Raw genomic sequence first — 20946 nt, forward strand, 5'->3', positions numbered from 1 at the left:
AAATAAAAGAAAATTATTATTTGTTTTCACATGCTAGCACCAAGCAGTGTGGGAACCTGTGTTACAGACAAGTCATCTTGTCTGGTACCCGTAAAGAGACACCACGTTTTGAGTCACTTACGCTCTCAGACCTTCATTTGATTATCACGGTCGATTGATCAGTACCTCTTTGCATCTCTCAGGGGTACAGATACCTGTCAGAAAGTAGAGAGTGCACTAATCCTGCACTGTAGCGTGGTCACCTGTGGTTTCCAGTCATGACGATTTTTATTTCCAGACATGTTCAATTTTGTTACCTGATCTTTTTTCTCATCAGCCAAGACAAAAAAGTAGGATTTTATTGTACCATCAAGTGAGAGTCAACTTTCCAGAGAGAATTCCAGATTTTTATTACATTCTCAGGATCCAAAAACCACTAGAAAACTAAATATCTCAGCTAAAGACCAAAGCATTCAGCCAGAGTATTTCATGGGACTTACAAAGGAAGGCAGTGGAGATGTGTTGGAGTGCGAGGGAGCCCTGGCACAGGCTGTCCAGAGGGGCTGTGATCTCCCTTCTTGGGGGCTCCCAAAGCCGCCTGGACGTGGGGTGGGCCCTGCTCGGGGTGGCCCTGCTGGGGCAGGGGGGGACCCAGGGGACCCTTCTGACCTCAGCCACTCCGTGATGCAGCTTCACCAGGTGCCAAAACCCACAGCAAAGAATGTGAACACAAACCATCTGAGGTACAGCACCCACAGAAGCGTAGTCAAAAGAAAATATATCAGCTTTCACCAAAAAGAGCATGTTTTATGTTCCTGCCATAAAATGGATGGAGATTTATGCTGTGCAAGCTGGAGATCTGCCCTACAGCACTCCCTGCATCCCCAGGTGACAAACCAGAGCACGGGCTGCTTTCTGATCCTATGCATGAAATCTTAATTATAAATAATGTTAATTAAGGAATCAGAGTCATGGTATGCAACCAGGTGTCATCACTGATTCCCCTAGTCCTGCATGGCCCACTCAGAGCCAAAACTCCCCTGAGTAATCCAGGCTTCAAATGCAACCCCTAGGAAGAGGCATTTTAAAAACCAGTCAAAATTATGGGTTTACAGAAAGAGTATCCAACATTTCGCCGTATGCAGATAACTTCAAAAGGCCTGTACTTGGAGAAAATAGCAAGGAATAGGAAGAAAACAGTCTTTCCCAGTTTTGTTGACATGTTAAGAACCAGTTCTGCGAAGATTTAAAGCCCTGGTTTACCTCCATAAACTGGGCTTTTCAAATTGCCTGCATTCTGCCCCAAATCTGCAGCCAGCAGTTCCTGTTGGCGGGTCTCCCACAGCCCCTGAGTTCGGAGGGGTCTCAGTTTTACTACTGACTATTCACCACCTGAAACTGTAGGCCATATGAAAGGGGCCCCATCTGACAGCCTTATTAACACAAATGATTTTTATTCTGCATGCCTGGGTAAGCCATGGGCACACGCCTGCGAGATCAAGGCCTTGGTCATTAATAACTTGGGCAATCGTTTCACCTAGAAGCCACACTCTGTCTACACAGAAACCTTTCCGGGAATCTGGTAAAAAGATTGATGAAAATTAAACATCTACTTAGTGAAGCTGAAGTAACCAATATATGATTAATACTTTCCAATTATATTTCAGTACAGTACATTGCTGAGTTTGTTATTACCTGCACTCTTAACACTCCATCTGCAGTGTTAAATCCATCTGTTGCTGAAAATATGACTATATCTTCAAGGGTTTCTGAATCATCATGCTGGTACCTTTTAACATAATTATAATGAAGAGTGATATTCATTATCCAGCGGAAATTAGAAACCTATAAATATGAGGGAGGGGGAGCAAGGGAAGAACGGAGGTCCAGCACTGCCCACTCTCACAATAGATCATGTTGGCTGCTGCCACTTAAAATATTGCTCCTGACTCTGGTCTTGGCACAATCAGCTCCACTGGTTTCACTGGTGTTTCCTGATGGCTATCACGGGCACCTGGTCCCACAACTTTATTCAGAGGTGGGCAAGAGAATAGGTGTCAACATGAGGGCATGGAGACACCAGTAACCTAAAGAGTGTACACCCCAGCCAGAGCTTCTGATGGGGCAGGACATCAAACCTTGAGAAGTCCTCACCATACGAGGAGGAATGGCTGTGCTTACCCAGGTCTGCCTGCCAGGGGGGCTCTTACCAGGTGAGATGGCAAGAGGAAAGCTCCAGGCATTGCAGCCTTCGAAGAGTATTAAAAGTAGAGGGTGCTGTTTCTAAATGCTCGGTCAAACTAACAGAATAAATGTGTTGTATATCTGTGCATATCTTAGATGTTTAAAATCCTCTCTAATAGAGCAACAGCTGGTTTAAATGTGCCTGCAGGTAACAGAAGGGAAAGCTTATGCCACAGTCTTCCCTGATCTCTGCTCCTCTTGACCTCCTTCCCTCCCCCCATTAGTATTCCACCTAGCAAAATTAGAAGGCTTCTTTTTATAGTAGTTTTAAAAAATGTGAACTATCAAACACCATTAGGCAGTTACAGATAAGTTATAGGCTTCATTTTCCCACAAATCCCACAGCAGAACATCTATTCTTTAAACTCCAAGGAGTAATCTGCAACAGGGATTTTTTAAAGGAAGAACCCAAATTCAGGAACTGATTTTCAAAGCCTGCAAGTCCTAAAGACTAAATAAAGCTCCTTCCTCCATGGCAAGTCCATGCAGTTCAATGAACCTAAGCAGAGGAGGTTTCTTAATTAGAAAAAGCTTTCAGATCCTCATGGGGTCATTAAGCAGGGTTTTGCTTCGCTGCAGCCAGAGGGACCCTACCGGGACCCCACCAGCGCAGCAGCAAATCTGCGGTGCCCTGGTGTACCTGGGCTCTTGAAATAGGAGAATTCTCCCTCCTCCCAAATTCTGTCCTACATGTTCAGAACCTTGAAATGCATGCCAGCAGATCCAAAGGCTCTGCAAGTCCCTGTTTTGGAGTTTAAAAGGACAGTCTGGAGTTTAACTGGCACAAGTAACTATTTCCAATCCTCTGGTGAAAAGCTTGTACTTAAGAGGATGGGAGTCCTAAAAAATCAGGACTAAATCAGGGCTAAAATCAGATGAAAGGTCATTCCAATGGCCACATGAGCCACAACATTTTTGACCTGCCACCATGAATCAAGCAGCAAGTAGAAAATCAGTTTAACAATATATTTCTTCCTGCTGTACTGCTCACAAAATGGGGTCCACTCCATAAGTAAAACTGGATAATGTGCTGTTTAGTTCATGTCTCTTGGCCTCCAACTCATCTCTAAAAGAAATCCACAGGGCTAATAGCCAGAGGTGCACAGACAAAGTGTGTCTTTGAGCTTTGAGAAAGATCAGAACAAGACCAAGTACAAAAGCAGTGTAGATGAACTGCAATACTTATACAGAAGTGAAAATAGGTTCAGAGTTTTAAAAAACACCCCCCCCCAAAAAAAAAAAAAAAAGCATAGTAATTTAACTACTGATTTTACTAATGAAGCATCAGCATTGTTTTCTTCTTACTAAGCTTTTATGGTTATTTTTTGGAATTTGTGATCATTTCAATGGTGATCATTTCAATTGGTGATCATTTTTGACTTGGAACCTGATAGACATCTCAAAAGTTAGTAGAGCTACTTGAAAAATTAAATAGGTTTAGGTTTTTTGTTTGTTTGTTTGCTTTCCTCTCCATTAACAGTTTTCTATTGGAAGCAATGAAGTTTCCTGAAGTTTTCCAAAGCCTCAACTGCCTATCATCATTTGCCAAATAATCCTCTCACATGGTTGCATGTTGTTCACTGTCATTTCTTTTCTCCTCTCCTACCACCCTGGACAAATTGATCTAAGCGCAGGGTTTAACCATTTAGTTAAAGAACATAGCCATAAGAATTATAGGTTTTATGTAGCACAGTTAAACTCATTTTCCACAATTATTCATTTAATACTGGCATGAATTTTGCTGATCACCTTAACATACCCGAGATTTTAGTATTTACTAAAACACTTAGCAAAGAATACACGCACACATAACAAACCCCAAGTGGAACAAATTCAATGAGTAATTCTCATTTGTGTAGAAAATGCCCACTTTGAAGGAAACCCTGCATAAGCTTTCTGCTCTGGCTTTGGCAGGAAATTACCTACCAAACAGCACAACGCAAGAACATTTCAAACATATGGGAAGAAGTCAGGGAGCAAATGTGTGGAACAAGCTGCATAGCTTCTAACAGAGCAAAGGGAATGGCAAACCAGAACTTTTCAAGCAACATGGCGAAAAGATCTCACTAATGTAGAAAACACTTCATGCAGTGAATTTTCCTATCATAGCCAAGTCCTTCAAATAACCCTATTTACTACCTGTCTCCACTGCTGAAAGTCATTAAGAAGACATCACTTGTCAAGTAGGATTGCTGATAAATACCTTGAGAACTTGGTCATCCTCAGCTACTGCTGGGATGTTGAATTTGGCCCTTTTTGCAACAGTTGGATTTGTTTGCACAGAAGGCATCATGCATATATGTACCAAGGTTATATTCTCCTAAGCAGTGGGGCTGCACTACATTAAAGCAGTCTGAAATGGGATTGAAAAGGTGATGCCAGACTTCAGTCCAGGCCTATATTTCTCCTTTTGAGCTCATTTGGTTCATTTTAATGTCAAAAATTAGATTTCAATAAACAGTCATTTGTTCTTATGCTTTTCCTAACATATGCTCATGAAGGTAGAGATTAAAAAAAAAAAAAAAAAAAGTGATAGTAATTGCCAGTGATGTCAGATGTTCTTGTTTACCTGGAAGATGTCAGTTCAGGAGCAGCAGAACTTCTTTTTTTTGGTTGGTTCTAGGCTGTAAAAATTAGCGTCCCCCACACTATAAAATCTGCAAGAGGGAAAAATAGATGTTAGATCTTTTCCCTATCACCTTATAAAGTGTAATTCAGCTCGACAGTTTCATACATATCCAGGAGAAGTGTGAGAGAAACAACGTAGTAACAGCAGACGTGAGTTAATTGTCTGGAGACTCGGTGTCTGGAAAGCGGAGGTGATGCTTTGTGATGGTGCAAGTTTCTTTGACAACAAGTGGTGTAGTTCCAGGGACTTCCTCTGGCAATTGGTTTTCTGATCATGTAATGCAAGGCATCAGTCTCAAAGATGGCTAAAAAATGTGGAGATCCAGCATACAGTATCTGACCACCGACTGATGCTGCTCTGCTGCTACCATTTCAGCTGTCAGCTCATCAGTTCAAAAGAATTCTCTTTTGATGTTGGTTTCATCCAGTGTCTTGACATTTCTATTCATTTTCTTTATTTGTTTCAGCATTCCCAAGAAACAAACAAATTGAGTCAGCATACCTAAAGAAAAGAAAAAGCTTTTTTTTTTTTTTTCTTTTACTCTCACCTGATTTAATACTGGTGAAAATCCACAGCAAGTCTGTTGATTTTAATCAAATTATTAACGTAAAGCAGGACCTACACATATGAAGCATCATGTTATTTTTGTTACTGATGAGTGGCTTCAGCCATCCCTGCACACTTTCCTGCTCTGCAATATTCTTCTGCATGGCCTTCAAATCTTTTGAATGCTGTGTCACTTGAACCAAAATCAGAAGACACCACACAAGTGTTTCAGTAAGAACCATCTCCCCTCCTGCAAGCTTGGCGATGACACGGCTCACCAAGAGTGGTGAGCTGTCATCTTTAGGCAGGATGGTAATGGGAAACCTGTGCCTAATGTTTTACCTTCCATCAAATATTCTTAAAACAGCCTAATCCTCGGTTGTGTCACAGTCATCGTGCTGGCCATAAGCAACTGCATCCTTGATGTATTTTTACTGTGCACTTGAAGCTTTTTCCTCCTGTTATATAAACGCAGGAAGAAAGTTACCATGTGCTCTTTCTATCAACATAAATTACCAATAACATTTTCACATTTAAGCAGATAAGACACATGTCTTCTGTTCACTGTGTAAAGGCTGGATCCACTTAAAACCAACAGGAGCCTTTTCATTCACTTCAGTGAACTTCAGATCAGGTTCCAAAGAAGTGACATGGCTATTTTTTCACCCTCAGCTATACATTGGACTGTTCTCAGTAACTAGCCTCAAGTCTGCATACTCTCACTGCAGAAATTCCAGAGCATATGAAAGTCTTTTGTTTTTCCAAAGCACTCCTGTTATTTTTTCTAGAATACACACAAAAGAATCAAAGCTTGCTCAGGAAAATTATGAGGATAAGTTCTGCAAGAGGAATTGTGCTTATATTTTGTAGGCACTGGATTGCATCCCACACCTTAACACACATCTGATATTACATTCCTCACACTGTGGTCTGTCCATATTGGGGACCTTCCACTACCAAGAGCTGGACAGCATCCCTGTTATCATTAGCAGCAGTCTGTACAGCACCCTACGTGGTAGGACAATACTGTCCTACGCAGCCCAACCCTATCACACATAGTACTGTTGAAGACTGAGCATAAGGATTGGCATTACTCTTCACAAAGAGGTACACAGAAAAATACAAGACGTGAAACCCTCCCTTAAATCCAATTTAAGCAGCTGATCTGGGGAAGGGGAGTTTTATAACGTTAATTTGAGCCTGAAGGAACTCTCCTGTTACTACACCAATAAATGTTGAGTCTGATACCACAACACTTTCCTGCACCAGGGGAATTCTCACAGCACTTGTGTCTGCGGCAGGCGAGGATGAGCGACAGCTTTCCCCATTTAGCCAGCCTGCTTGCTGCATGCCAGGTCTGCAGCAGCTTTGGGGCCTTCCAGACCAACATGTTAACGGATGATTTGACTTCAGAGCAGAAATGTAATTTAAAACCACAAAGAAACAGAAAAATGTGTGCAACAGGCCCCCAAACTGGTAGATTTGAAAGAATATATTTTTTCTCATTTCTGCCTTTGAAATCATCTTTATTGCGACTGGGAAAAGGTGAAAGATTAGGTTAATAACAATGGAGAGTAAGCTTAAAAAAGTCCTGAAAAATGTTTCTTGTTTTTATGGTCCTACACATCTGGGAGGCTCTGGAATCATATCTGAACTTTCCAAATCCTAAAAGTTATTTATATTCCTTTTTGCTTGGAGAAACTAAATGCATAAATATATTGAAGGATGTGATTTTAAGTGCCTATGAGAACTATAACAACAGTAATGCAGCTGGACAGAGCAGTGACACTGCAAGTAGCGACAAGCCATATACATTGTCATTTTCCTCCTGAAATTCCAGGCATTTCTATACTCATAAACCTTTAAGCAATAAAGTGGTTATCTAATTTAATTCTCGGAAGGCTTCAGAGTTTATCCTGCAGCAGTTTGAAAATTTGACTATTACTGAGCAAGCAAACGCACATCTCACTTGCAGTGAGGTAGCTGCACGAGCGGAATTGGCACCCATAGAGAAGAACCACGACCAAGGCATATTTTTAAAAACACTCATCAGACTTCACACAGAGCCGTAACTCCACTATCCCAGATGTACCTGCACAGACATATTACCATGCACTTGAAAGCACTGTACGCTCACACATCGAAGCAGGATCATATATAACCCTTCACACCCATGTTCCACCAAACCTTGGGAGCATCGGTCTTCGCACTTCCTTTGAAAAATGGGCTGCAACAGGAGAACTGCTCACAAACACATTATCAGTTGCTTGAAACTCAGCCTAGCAAAACAAGCAAAACAAACACTCCCCAAAAGATTAATGCAGCATTTGCTGACTGGCGAGCTTGCTTTGGATGTAGTACAGCAGCCCTGACTGCAGACAGCCAGGCTCCAGTACTTCAGAGTCCTGTCTCCCAGCATGAGACACATTGGGTGGCAGGTAGCAATTCTCATGTCATACAAACCCTGCCGAGTGAAGGATGTAATGGTCTGCGTATGCTTCTCCCAATGGGTGAAGTATTCCTGTAGTGGGGGGTTGGTAACATGCAGCCCTAGCTTGTCCTGTGGCATTTCTGCATCTTCTGCATCTTGAACCGTGGCTGCAAGATCACAAGGATGAACTGATCAGCTTGCAAGATGAACATAGTCATATATTGGTGGTGTGTTTGGAATAGCTCCCTTTATCAGGACATAAATCCAATCATTTTTTGTTTACAAATAAGAAAACACAGTGAATCTTTTGCATACATATCAGCAGAAGCATGTGAATTCCCACAGGCAAGTGTGTGCACATGTGTGGGTGTGTATAGATAGACATCAAGCAACTCTTAGATGCATCAACAAGTTACTGGGATAATACTATAGAATTAGCATTTAAACACAACAATTATCTTCTAAGCTTTGCCTCAGACAGTCAATAATCTTGTCCCAGTTGTTGTTGCTGGCAACATTCCTATTCACAAGGGCAGGATTATCCATTAACCTCTCGAACAACTGCACAAAGAAGGGCGATACATAGGTTAGCACAGATGAATGGAGCAATCCAATAACTAATTTGCCAGATTTGGGCCCCTGTTTTTTATTAGTAATGCCAGTTACACATAGGAAGACACGGCATGAATGATAAGCCCTTGAAAACTTCAAAAGCCGTACTCGTGCTCGTACATCCAGGCAACCTGAATTCTGAATGGGAAAGGTGCGTACATCCTCCACAGGGATCACAGCCCACAGGGTTTTCAAAATTGACAGCAGTGATCTTGTCTGTGTGCAGGAGTGGCTGTAGCTGCTTCTGATGAAGATACAATTAGCAGGCAAGGAAATGTTAGCTAAGCCCCCTACTTTTTATAAATGACATACATTTATAAGTTCAGGCAGGCAATCTCAGGTACTCTCTATATCTATCAATGAACAGCGTTAGACCACTAATTCCTATTGATATCACCTAGTCACAGAAGGCATTTCAGACTGCTGATCACAGAGAGGTGTGACAAGCCCAGACACCAGAAAACCACAACATCCAGCTCCTGCCCAGCAGCACAGCATTGGCCAGTACACCGGTACAGCTTAGGTGCTGCTGGCAAGGCCTTACCACTTGCTAGAGACTCATTAATTAGATCTCAAACGGCCATTATCTGCTGCCACTCTTGATTGAAATGGGCTGTTTCTTACTGGTAATTTCTAACAGAATGGGGTTGTCACCCATCTTGGGTGATGGGGTTGGTACTGGTATCATATAGACCAATAGCCAGGAAATCTTCACAGTTAGTCTTCATGCCACATATTTCTTTTGCCTCTGGATGGCAGGCTCTGTTACTAGGTAATGTAGTTTGGTTTGGTTAACTAAAGGAAACAATTTACAAAGAGCTTTGTTTCACATTTAAAGAAGTTACGTCTCATTTCCTGCGAAAGCATTTCTAATGGACCACCCTGATATGAACCCTTTGTTTACGACAATTAGCAGTTCTAGATAAACATCCCTACTAAAAGGAGGAGGTGGTAATACATGTGTAAATATGAACTGAAGTATGAAGATACCTGTATACATCAGTGCCCTACAGAGAGTCACTGGAAGTGTGTGTACCTTCAAGCACGTGCACAGGGCTTCTGGCAAACCTGACCAGCGTTAGCACTAGGTGAGCAATCCTGTAGAGAAAGAACTTGAAAGAAGTTAAGATATTTGAAGTTGAAATATTTCATCCTGAAATAAAAGTATTTCTCCTAGGAAATATTGCCTCTCAAGACTATATTTCCCACCTGTCACTGCTTCTCTGCCCTTTGCAAGGAAGATATGCACCACGGGAGTCCTTACTGAAGACGGTTTTGATTTGAAAAATTTCAGCCTGTATAGCATGGGGGAAATCCACAGTGATATACATGGGGTTAAGCAAATCCCAACTGTACAGTATTTTTGAGTGTTCATTTTGACTGAGTTCAGATTTAAGCATTGCCAATCCCATGAAACAGTGCTGCACCTTATTGCAGAGAGAATTACCATTCCTGTAAGAAACCTAGAAAGGGTGAAGAAGTTCTGATCTTTATTTTCACTTAGTCTTCATTGTACATGTTTCTCTAACATCATCTGGATATAAACACCCTTAGAAAATACTGTCTTTAAACAATTCTTACGTGAATGTAACTACTTGGATGGCTGGAAAAATCTATTCTGTCTAAGAAGTCTGTACTTGTTTCATGACCCCAAAACCTGCTTCACATCCGTTTTGCTCTAAGGCTTTACCACTGTTCTCAAAAGAAATCTCCAAGATGCTGAACAAACCTAGATGCAAACGCAAAAAAAAAATAAGTCTTTGTTAATAATCTATGCAATGTATTTATAACAAAAGGTTTGAAATTCAAAAATAAGCTTATATGAACATATACTGCTTGATTTAAAATTAGTCACCTTTCCTTCTGCTTGCATTTTGCAGATACTCAGGTAAACACCCCTTCTCCTCTGCCACTAAAGAGGCCTAAAGCAGTAAACAAATGTCTCCAAAGACATGATCCATGCAGGCAGACTGTACCCAGCCCAACGCTGCTGTTTGTGGAGGCTGAGCTGCTTCTGTCCAATCTGTTAGATGTGCAAAGCAATTTGGGGACTTCCAGAGGCATTTGTCCAAAGTGAGTGATACTTGACTCCAGCTTCCTCATCTGTATGTGAGGAACAAGTATTTCTACGATAGTCTCCAGTCCAGTAAACCTGAAAGCAGAGGATTTATTGCATTCAAGATCAAGAAGCCTTGCCTTTGATCATTTATACAGTGGTTTATGAATGAATGCATTCAGAGCCCAGCTTCAGCACACTCTGAAATATTCATAGAGGCAGCCAAGAACAATACATTGAAAGTTCGTTAGAGACCAGGTCCTCTGCTGGGGGTTCATCAAAAGACAACTCTGTTGACTTCAGTGGGCAAACAACAGTTTACACAAGCTAAAAATTCGACCTTTTTGCACATTGAGCTCTTCTCTGTAAACAGCACTTTAATAGACATCTGTGAGCCAGATAACAAACACTTCAGATAAATCACTGGGAGGTTTAGAGAGCTCTACACGCTCACACAGATTTCCAGTTGTAAAGCAGAGGCCAGAAGTCAGCACTGATTACATCTCAGTAGCTACTAGCCATTGGAGATATCAAAGTCACACAAATTTGGGCAATTTCTTTAAGCACTGTGTTGTTTTTCTGAAGAGCTCTCTTAAGACCTCTGCATATTTTATTCTATGGTTCTGGGATGGATGCTTATGCCCCCTGCTTGAGTAGGGCTGGATATACCCACTGAGACTGGAAATGTCAAACATAAACTGACAAAATATTTCTTTCTCCAGCAAATCAGCTGAAAAGTTACACAATGCCTCTTCCCCACAGCAAGCTTTCCTCGTTCAGCCATGGCTTATCCCAGAACTAGGGCAGCACCTGCAAATTATTGGCACTTTAAAAGGAATCCTTCATAAAGCCCAAGCATTTGTGGTTTTAAGTTGTATGAAAGTCCTGGTCAAGTGGAACTATCCAGGCACACTGTTTACCAGGGACTTTTCTATGACTGTTGGCTAAGGTGTAATTCTGGAGTGCTGTTTTCATAATAGCTACCAAAATTAAGAACTGTGATTTTTCAGAAAGACATAAAAAATGAGGTAGTGGACAATTTCCAGCAGAGAAGAGCCTGCAAGAAGCCTAGATAATAACAAAGGCAAGAATGATAATCACCTCCAACTTGGTAATAAAACACAAAAGGAGGCATTCCCTTAAAAAGGATTTTTCATTGATCCAGCACAACTTACTGGGCTTAAAATGTAAGTCACATTATCACAACTGAGATCCCACCTGTAAGCTCTCAGCCTCACATTGTCTTCTTCCAAAAACAGTCAGCCATCATCAATATACTTGACTTTGCCAGACAAGAAATGGCAATCAAACTTCTGTTAAGATAAATGATATTAGCAAGCTGGTAAGAGAAAAAAAAATCATTATTTCACCAGCCAAATCCTACAGTGTTGACTCAGGAGGCACCTGAAATTTTGCTCCCTTAAGTACTAAAGGCTTGAGCCCATGCTAAAAACAATCTCAACAACATTTTAAGATTAAATATAACTTTAATGTTCTAATTCCATTCAATCATCCGTAGAATAATAATTTAAGATAGGAAATAAAGAGGGAAAAATGCCTTTGTACAAGTTATTCTATTAAGGACCAGAATATTAATGTTATTGGGTACACGAAACCCTGTGCAACCATGGAAACCATTGCATTTGATCCATTCAGCCTCCACCTCTGAAATGTGGCCTATGGTTGCTATGAGAAGATGTAGCACACACCCCTCAGCAGTTCCTATTAAACAGATATTTAAGTTCTATTGTGTATTTGTCTTTGCTTCATCCCAGCATAAGGCTATTTGTGGAACAGGGGTTAAGGAGAGGCTTTTGAGATCTGAAAGCATACCTTTCAGATGAATCTAGGAAATCAGATGCTACTTCACAACAATTCAGGGTTTTCTTGTGACACTTTAATTGATATCCCTGCTTGTTCTTAGAAGATAAAACATAGTATCACCATTTTAACTTGGAGAAGTTAGCAATTAATTTATATTCCAGGAGCATAGAAGTATTCTTTCCAAGCTCATGCTCAGCCCAGACTAGCTGCAGACAGCCTACGGGGATCGGGGATAAAGAAATACTTCAGCTATATTCTGATTTATTTATTTTTTAAATCTTTTAAAATGCAGAATTTGAAAGAAAAATATAGATGCACACCTTCTGCAACCTGGAAAACTCAAAACCGAAACTATCATTTAATCTGTATTATTTTCTAATTGCAAAAATGATCACACTAGGAACAATTAATGTTGCAGATAAAAAAACATCTCAACTTACCATAATAAAGCCTGAAAATCGAACAGAAGATTTCTGAAAGGTTTAGAAGTTCTCATGAATCAGAGAATGTCATACTCTACCGGTGTGGGTTAGGAAAACATCTTCCCCATGCAAAACACGTAACTTATCTAAACCAACTTTTGCACTTTTGCATCAAAAGACTGGTGCTGGCCAGAGGCTGAGGTGAGTTACTAAGCCTTTTGGCAGGAATTTGTGTGAAAAAAAGCTACTTTCAAACAAGTAAAATAAAAAACAGGTGGGAAAAATACCATTTTTGGAAACAATAAGCTAGTTTGACACCAGGCTGTGTCCCGGAGAGCCGACCTTCAGGCACTTGCCCCACCTCGGTGCCCCCAGGCAGGTGAGGTGGCTTCTGGAGACAAAAAAAGGCCTCGGGATCACAGTCAGCCAGTGAACACACAACTGGTTCAGGCTCTTCTTTTCAAAGACAACTTTGAAGTGAAATAAAATAAATAAAAGTGAAGAAAGTATTAGGAAATACCCATGGAACAGCTGGTGCAAGGGTTGGAGGCAGCCTCCTGGGAGCCCCAGCTCTTTCCATCCCCCTGGAGCCCAGCCCTCCTGGGGAGATTTCCCAACTTCCGAAGAGCTGACCTCAGCAGCTTCATGTGGAGAGGGGTACCGGGTCCGAAACCCCGCAGAAGATCACTCACCCGAGGCGTTCCTTCCTTCCCCAACTTTCTGTGCCACCGGCTTATTTAAAAGCACTTCCACCTGTGGGAGCGGCTCTCCTTAGGAGCATCAATCCGTCGCTGGGTCTCAGGAACACGTACCATCTGTCCCCTTCCCGTGGCGATGCCTTTATTCCCCGAGACAAGTTCTGCTGCTTCTACATGTTCAAGACACACCAGAAAGAGCAGAATATCCAACTTGAGAAAAGCGAGCAGAGCTTCGATCTTTTGAGTCCAGGTGCCTTCTTCTATGTGGTTAAAGCACTCGGTGGATGACAGGCTAATGTTTCAGTGTTAATTTCTGTGAACTAAGGCAAGAGCAGACTTTCTGTTTAAAAAAAAAAGGCTCGAAATTGCTTCCAGCTTCACAGCTACCAGGAGGAATTTTGCTTCATATTTTGTCTTTAAGGTACATAAAAAAAGTGACCCAGTTTCTTCCAAGCTGTCGCGGGTGCTTCTTGCTCCATGTCTCTCGGTGGCCAGGGCGGCCACGGTTGAGCAGCTCGCAGGTGTTGTAGGGTGTTACATCGGTGTAGGTCACTGGTTCATGTGACAAGTGTTCAACAGATGGAGATCGCTCCCCTGGCACACAGACAGGCTGAGGTCACTCCTCATGGAGAGGAACATGCTGAAGAGAAACAATACAACCAAATCGGAGCAGTCCTGAGCTGCTTACCTGAAGCTGCTCAGAAGCATGCATGCAGCTCTGGAAATGCTGATTTTGTTGTGAACGGAACCCATTAAATGAGATCTCCTTAGGAAAATGTTCTCCAAAATGCAGCAGAGCATCCTTTTCTACCTGTGATTTCTCCAGGTATGATTATGATGCCCGTGTATGTTTTGCTCTTATTAAGTGAAGCTAACAGTGATTATATGTTCTCATTAAAGTGTATTTGGAAATGTCTACATGAGAAATACCAGGTAAATGTCCAGCTCCTGATTTACAAATGGTAGCAAGTCCCTCAGTCTGGGCATTTGACTTGGACTATTTAAAAAAAAAAAAAACACAAAACCAAACACAAACATTCTTAGGAAAAGTAGTTGTGAATGAGCAGAATAAGTCAGGGAGGTAGTCAAACTGGCAAGACAGACCTCACACCCTGGCTCAAGCCTCAGTACAGTCCTGAACACCCTGGGAGCACCTTTGTTGTCATCTCAAGACATTCAGGTTAAGGGGCTGCTGAGAGCGATGAGTCCAGCTGACCATCAGAGCTGGTTTATCAGATCTTTCAGTTTGGGATCATACACGTCACAAACATCGCTGCCAGCCACACTTGGGTAGCTCGTGGACAGCTCTGCTCACCGAGGATCGCTGTGCTCATTGAGCACCAGCGCTACTTCAGAGACAGCTCAGCTGAAGCTGCTATTTGCAGCACAAAGTGAACGTTACCAGATATAGCCTTAAGGTTTCAGAGCGTGAATTACTGTGGTGACACGCTGAAGCAGAGAGAAGTGGCAGTGACCTGCGAGCTACTGCTTGCAAGTATATTAACCCATTCATACACACAAGGGTGCACGTTCCTCATGGCTAAGATCATCCTGCACAGGTCATGAGGTGCCCTACTTTGAGTAAGTCTTTGAAACTTTGGCCCATTAAGACATACAATGAAAAATACTTTCAAGCCATAAAAATGAGGAGAGTAGAATTTGAAACAAGGGCTATATTCAATATTCATATATTTTTACTAATAGAGCCATTCTCCTACTTTCTACCCAAATCACATACTGCACAAAACTGAGTAGCTTTCAAAAGCTGCATTTGTCTACATTGCAGCTATGCATACTGGCACAAAGATGACAACAGAAGAAAAAAGAAAACAAAAATGACAGAGAAACTCTCATTTTTAGAGGCAGAACAATCCTTAGCACTTCCATAATAGTGCTTAAGCAACTTGGGGACCCTTTGTTGGCTTTCTGACTTGCCCACTAAAAATCAGCAGAGTTCCTCACAGCAGTAAGTAAATTTTCCATTCTGGATGGCAAGACCTCAGCACTACTTCAGTCGAAGTAACTTTTCCCTTTAAGACACAAATTGAACCAGGATTTCATCTGCTTCCAGCATTAGGCTTTTGGGTCCTGGTGGGATTCAGTCATGCATTGCTATTTTAATGTCTAACTTACAATGCTCTTGGAAATCACATGTTCCAAACTTCAAATCATTATGGATGTATTGTAATTGCTACATGTGGCCCAGGTTCAAGTAGCCCACACTCATACATCTACCATGTCCTACATATACCCTTAAGCCCTCAGAACTATGTAGGTTATATGGAATATTAGTCACGGTAACTTAGAACGTAGGCCTACACAATCTTGGCCTACAGATAATCTTATAAATGTGATATATTTGCATGTGATAGATTGATGTGATATATAAAATGCATTAGCTCTTACTGTATTTAATAAACGCTGAAAGCTAGCAATATCAAGATAGACTTATGATCTCTCCCATCCTTTGTCTTACTGGGGATGATCAAAAAAGACTGCTTGATTTAGATCATTTACTGACTTTTTTGTTCATTTGGCAGTTAATGTATATTTTAGTATATTTTTTCTTACTTTTAGCAAATTATATAGAAGCAGACACACACATACATAGAAATCGCAAAGTTGCCTGACTGCTTATTGCATCTTTTTAGCAACTTGTTGGTATATCTCTATTCTGGAGAATATTTCACAGTTCAGTGATGGAAAATAGTTTGCACTTCATTTGTGCATGTACTAATTTTGGATTAAACAGGACCACATAAATCCTGCTGAAAAATGATGCAATTAAGCCAGACCTATTTGTAAAAAGGACAACATGTGGCTGTAATTATAATGACTAAACATTTGGTAACACATTGACTTATTAGTACGCTAAGAGGAGTTTGTGCAACATGCTGAGTAGGTCTTTATGTGAATAAATCTTAATATTCCCCCAAAAGCCATTAAAAACATTCCTCTATTGTATCTGCATTTCTGATCAACTTCCAGACTGATCTGCTTTTTCAAAATGGTCACTTATGTTGTAAGCATGGCACTAAGTGTACTCTGTACTTGCTGGTAAGGTATGAAGTATCTGTAGTTAGTCAACTGGATTTATTTCAGAGCAAAACTATTGCCCAAGAATGACCGAATGACTGGCATACGCACCAAATGTCTCAAGTATATCTATTTCAAGTGACCAATAATTTGTAAAGATTTACAGTGCTTATACTTCACGATGCTGTTGCAGTTTATATGAGGATTTAGATTTCTCAGCACAGTTCCAAACCCTTGGCAACACCACAGAACTATCGCAGTTTTCACCAAAACAACTTACGATAAAAATTGGCTGCTGGCACACATGCATTCCTGTGCACCTATAGAAGACCACAGACTACGTCCACAGTAACCTTATGATGCCAAGTAAGGGAACAGGATAAATTTAAGTTCATTTTTTTGCTGTTTATAGCCAAATTCAATATGTCTTCTATACCTTAGCTGTAGAAATGCACGCTGTTGTGTAAGCATCCCTGCTTCATGCTGCCCATCTCTCCTACTTTCTCTTGTGATGAGTGCTATATGGGAAGGATTTTGCAGTCTTGAGACACCCCTGTAAGGGCAAGCAGGACAGACAGAAGTGTCCAAGCAAGGTGAAGGGGGCCAGCCCTTCCAAGACACGCCTTGGTGTATGGACCAGCAGTGATGCACACTTGAATTTCACATTCATCAAAACCCACTGCAAACTCAACTCCACAAAGCATGAGCTGAAGGCAACACTGGGCTCAAATACAGGCTCGGGTCCATATTCAAAGTACCAAATATCCTCTTCAGACATTGGTCTAGGCCTTCAGCCATCTCCCCCACATTCAGACGTGCATGTGCAGGGATGTGAGGTCCTCAGGGCCCTACACCATCAGGCAGACCCGTGATGGTCTCTCCAAACTCTTTGCTGCCCAGCCACGGCAGCCAGGCTGCCACACACAACAAAGATTTCATTTATTGTTAATCTTTCACTCTCAAGTTTTTCTTAAGGATACCATGGGTGATGCACAGTCACCAGTGGAACATTTAAAGGTTAAAACAAGATTAAATGCAAGTCTCTTTGCCTTCCAATCCCCGGTCCTTCTGATTCTCTGCTTTATTCTCCAACCCTACAGGAAAAACTTATTTTCATAGTTGCATGCCTTTCACTGAACTAGATCAGAAGAATCCCTCTCATCTACAAAGGACTCATTTCCTTCAGAATTAAGACACTGAGTCAGTTGTTTCCTCAGTTGCAGGGACCTTTCTTTCCCTGCTAGCTGGGAGGCTTGATTTTTTTCACAGGAGACCATGTAATATAAACATAATCAGTCCTTTCACATCGCATAGCTCTTAGCTTCAGCAGGAGCTTCCTTACTCTGAGATTTTTTTTCCCTGGTAACTCCCGCTAAAGGAAGATCCTTCCATAGGAAGAAGGAAGAAAAAAAAATAAAAAAAATAGGCCCTTAAATGCTAACATGCATTCAATGCCACTAAATGTGCACCTGTGTCTTGTCATTTCAAAATTAATATAAGCCAAGGTATGTGATCCCTTCTGCTAATTAACGCAGTCCTCTCAGATTCCCCTTTCCCCTCACACTAATTAGCACAGAAAAAGCCTCACGCAGACAAACAGACAAAATAGCCACAGGACTCCGCTGTTGAACAAAGCATTTTCAGGAGGAGAAGGGGCAGAGCTCTGTGTCGGTAATTTTAAACACCTGATTGCCTGAAGCATGCAGGTGTGAGAGAAATGTTGACTAAGTGATGCAAGCCTTTAAAAATGCCTGAAAATTCACAATCCTCATTAGCTGTATGAATAATTTATCAGCAGCCCTGCAAGCTGGGGAAAGGATACTTTTGTTGTCTACTTGGCTAGCAATAAGGTCAGTCACCACCAAAAAGGGGGGAGGAGGAGCAAAAAGTTTCTGAACAATTGAAAATTGCTCTCAAAGTACAGTCACTTCTTGCCAGTGCTTTTACGGAGATATCGTAAAGAGACCAGTCCCAGAAGTGCAGGGTATTCCTCCCAACAGAGGGAAAGGACTGCTCAAAGCATGTAACACACTTTAAAGCACTGTGCTTGCTTTAATCCACCTCTTACTCGGTTTAAATAACAGGTACAGTATATACAGAATTTTAGAAAAAAAATCCAGTATTACTAGTTAAACATTCTCTAAAATGGATTTTAAATTAACTTGAGGAAGTTTGAAGGTACTGTAAGGAATAAATGTTGCTTTTAATCTTTCAAAGCCCAAACTGTAGCATTACTGTTATCTTCTCTTGCCAAGTGTAAGAAGCATGCTGGTCTTTAGGCACCCAGCAGTGTTTCTTGGAAGGGCAATGAAAGAGTGGATGGCGAAAGCCTGCCAAAAGGAAAATCAAAGCCATACCTGCAAGCTGCAATACAGTTCTAGGAATCCCTTCAGACTTTTCTTTTCATGTGTTTGAAACCGAAACTTTTCAAAATGCTGGCGTGCGTCCTTAAAATCATTTTTACTTCTTAAACCCAAACAACTTGGGTGGGGCTGCGGAGGGAAAGAAAAAGGGAGAAAAGATGGGGTTAAAACAACAAAAAAAAAAAAGGAAAGAAGCAGCATTAAATGCAATTGGATTGTCCCAAAGAAGTCTCTTCAGAGGAAAAGAGCCTTGAAATGCAGGAAATCTGCCTAACCCCCTAACCATTCCCACTCGGGCTGCCCTGCAGTCACAGATGTTACTGATTCAGTGAGATAGCAATTCCAAGTTCCCAAAACAGATTCCAAGTGAGAAAATAGGAAAAGTCCTTGGTTGCTATTAGATACGCATTCTGAAGTAGAAAGGACTATGGGCAGGGAGGAATTTGTGGCCTGGACTAGAGGTTCCACAGTAATTACCGGGCAATGGCAAAGTGCCTCTCGGCTGACCTATTGAACGCGACGCGGCTGGGAGCTCAGGCTGCAGCAAAAACTTCTGGGGAGATGTGTCAGGGTTTTTTTTTTTTCCTGCTGTGATCTGCTGATACATTTACCAGGAATGAAATCAGTACAGGTATCTGAAACTGTGACAGTGGCCTAAAGAGATTACATGAAAAAGTGGAGAATTTAGTAGGGCATGCTAAAAGCCTTGCAAATGATGTATTTAACTGTGTGATTAAATTCTCTTGCAGGGTAATAATTTATTGCATCACTGCTGAAAAGATGGAGGGAAGTTACCACGTCCTAAGAGACAGACCAGGACATCCCCCCATGCTGGGCCCTAGGGCTCAGCCGCTTTCAGACATCTACCAACTGTACCAGCAACGTGGGAAGAAAAAAGGCACCACCACATGCAAGAATAACAACAGTTACTTAAACAGAAGCAGCTGTATAAGCCACAACACAAGGTGTGTCAAATGAGCAGGTGAGCAGTTCCCCAGGGTTGCAATTTATAGGGCAATGACCCCAGGTGATGCACAGACTTCTTCTGTTGGGCATCAGAAATGGGACTCTGTACAAGAGCAGGAGGAGATACTGAACAACACCATGCAGACTGTCTGTTGGAAGAGCTGGTGACAAAATTTGGGACCCTGGCATCCTGGTCCCTGTTCACTGGGTTGTACAGGGCTTGTACCGCAGCCCAGTGCCTGGCAGCCAGGGTCCCTGCTGGCCCATAGACAGGGGGGTCTGGAGCCCTGAGCCCATCATCTGTGTGTATTTTCTTGCTAGCAAGGCTGTAAATAAAAAGAAGGTAGAGGAGCCTTAGAGGCTGCAGCAGGAGGGACACACAAAGCCTGCTTTACCAAAGGGCAGGAAGCAGGTTCTCAGCTTGCCAAAAAAAAAAAGTGTTTTGTTTTTCACATGTATTTTTCACAGCAACACTTTGTGTAAAGTCCCTAAAAAGAAAAACACGAGGAGTTTCCCTTCTTCCTTCAGCCCGTACAAAACTGATTTCATGCGCTCATGTGGAGACCAGGAGGTTAAGGTGAGCATCCCCTCTGGATGCTGCTCTGAGACAAGTCCTGCCTGGGTACCAGGGGTCAGAGCTCTGCTTCCATGTATGCTGCTGGCTCCACAACCCCAGCCTTGAGAAGTTTTCGTTCTGTACTGGGGCTCCCAATCCATAGCGAAAGAGGGCTGTTCTGCAGGGTGCCTCGAGTGGTTTTGTACTTTTAGATTAAGTTTTGTTTTGTTTTCACACAAGGTTGTTCACAAGCTCTAGGTGCCCTGGCAATTAGCTAGATTCACAGTCCAAATGGAATAAACACCTGGCATCGTAATGATCCTCCTGCACAAAAAAAGCAAATTAATCTGACCAGACAATAAATCAAGTGGCAAAATACACCCTGTTCCACCCAGCTCCAAATCCCATGTCATCAGGCCTCCTCAGTAACAGCACACCAAGAGCCCATAGCTTAAGCACTGTAAAAAAAAAAAAAAAAAAAAAAAAAAAAAGTTCATACATGTACAGAAACAGCTTGGAATAATGATGGCATTAAACAACGTGAAGCGAAAAAAAAGGCTCCAAGCATTTTCAGATAACTGTGG

This window comes from Anser cygnoides, chromosome 8 (assembly GCF_040182565.1).
Source record: "Anser cygnoides isolate HZ-2024a breed goose chromosome 8, Taihu_goose_T2T_genome, whole genome shotgun sequence".
Lineage (NCBI taxonomy): Eukaryota > Metazoa > Chordata > Aves > Anseriformes > Anatidae > Anser > Anser cygnoides.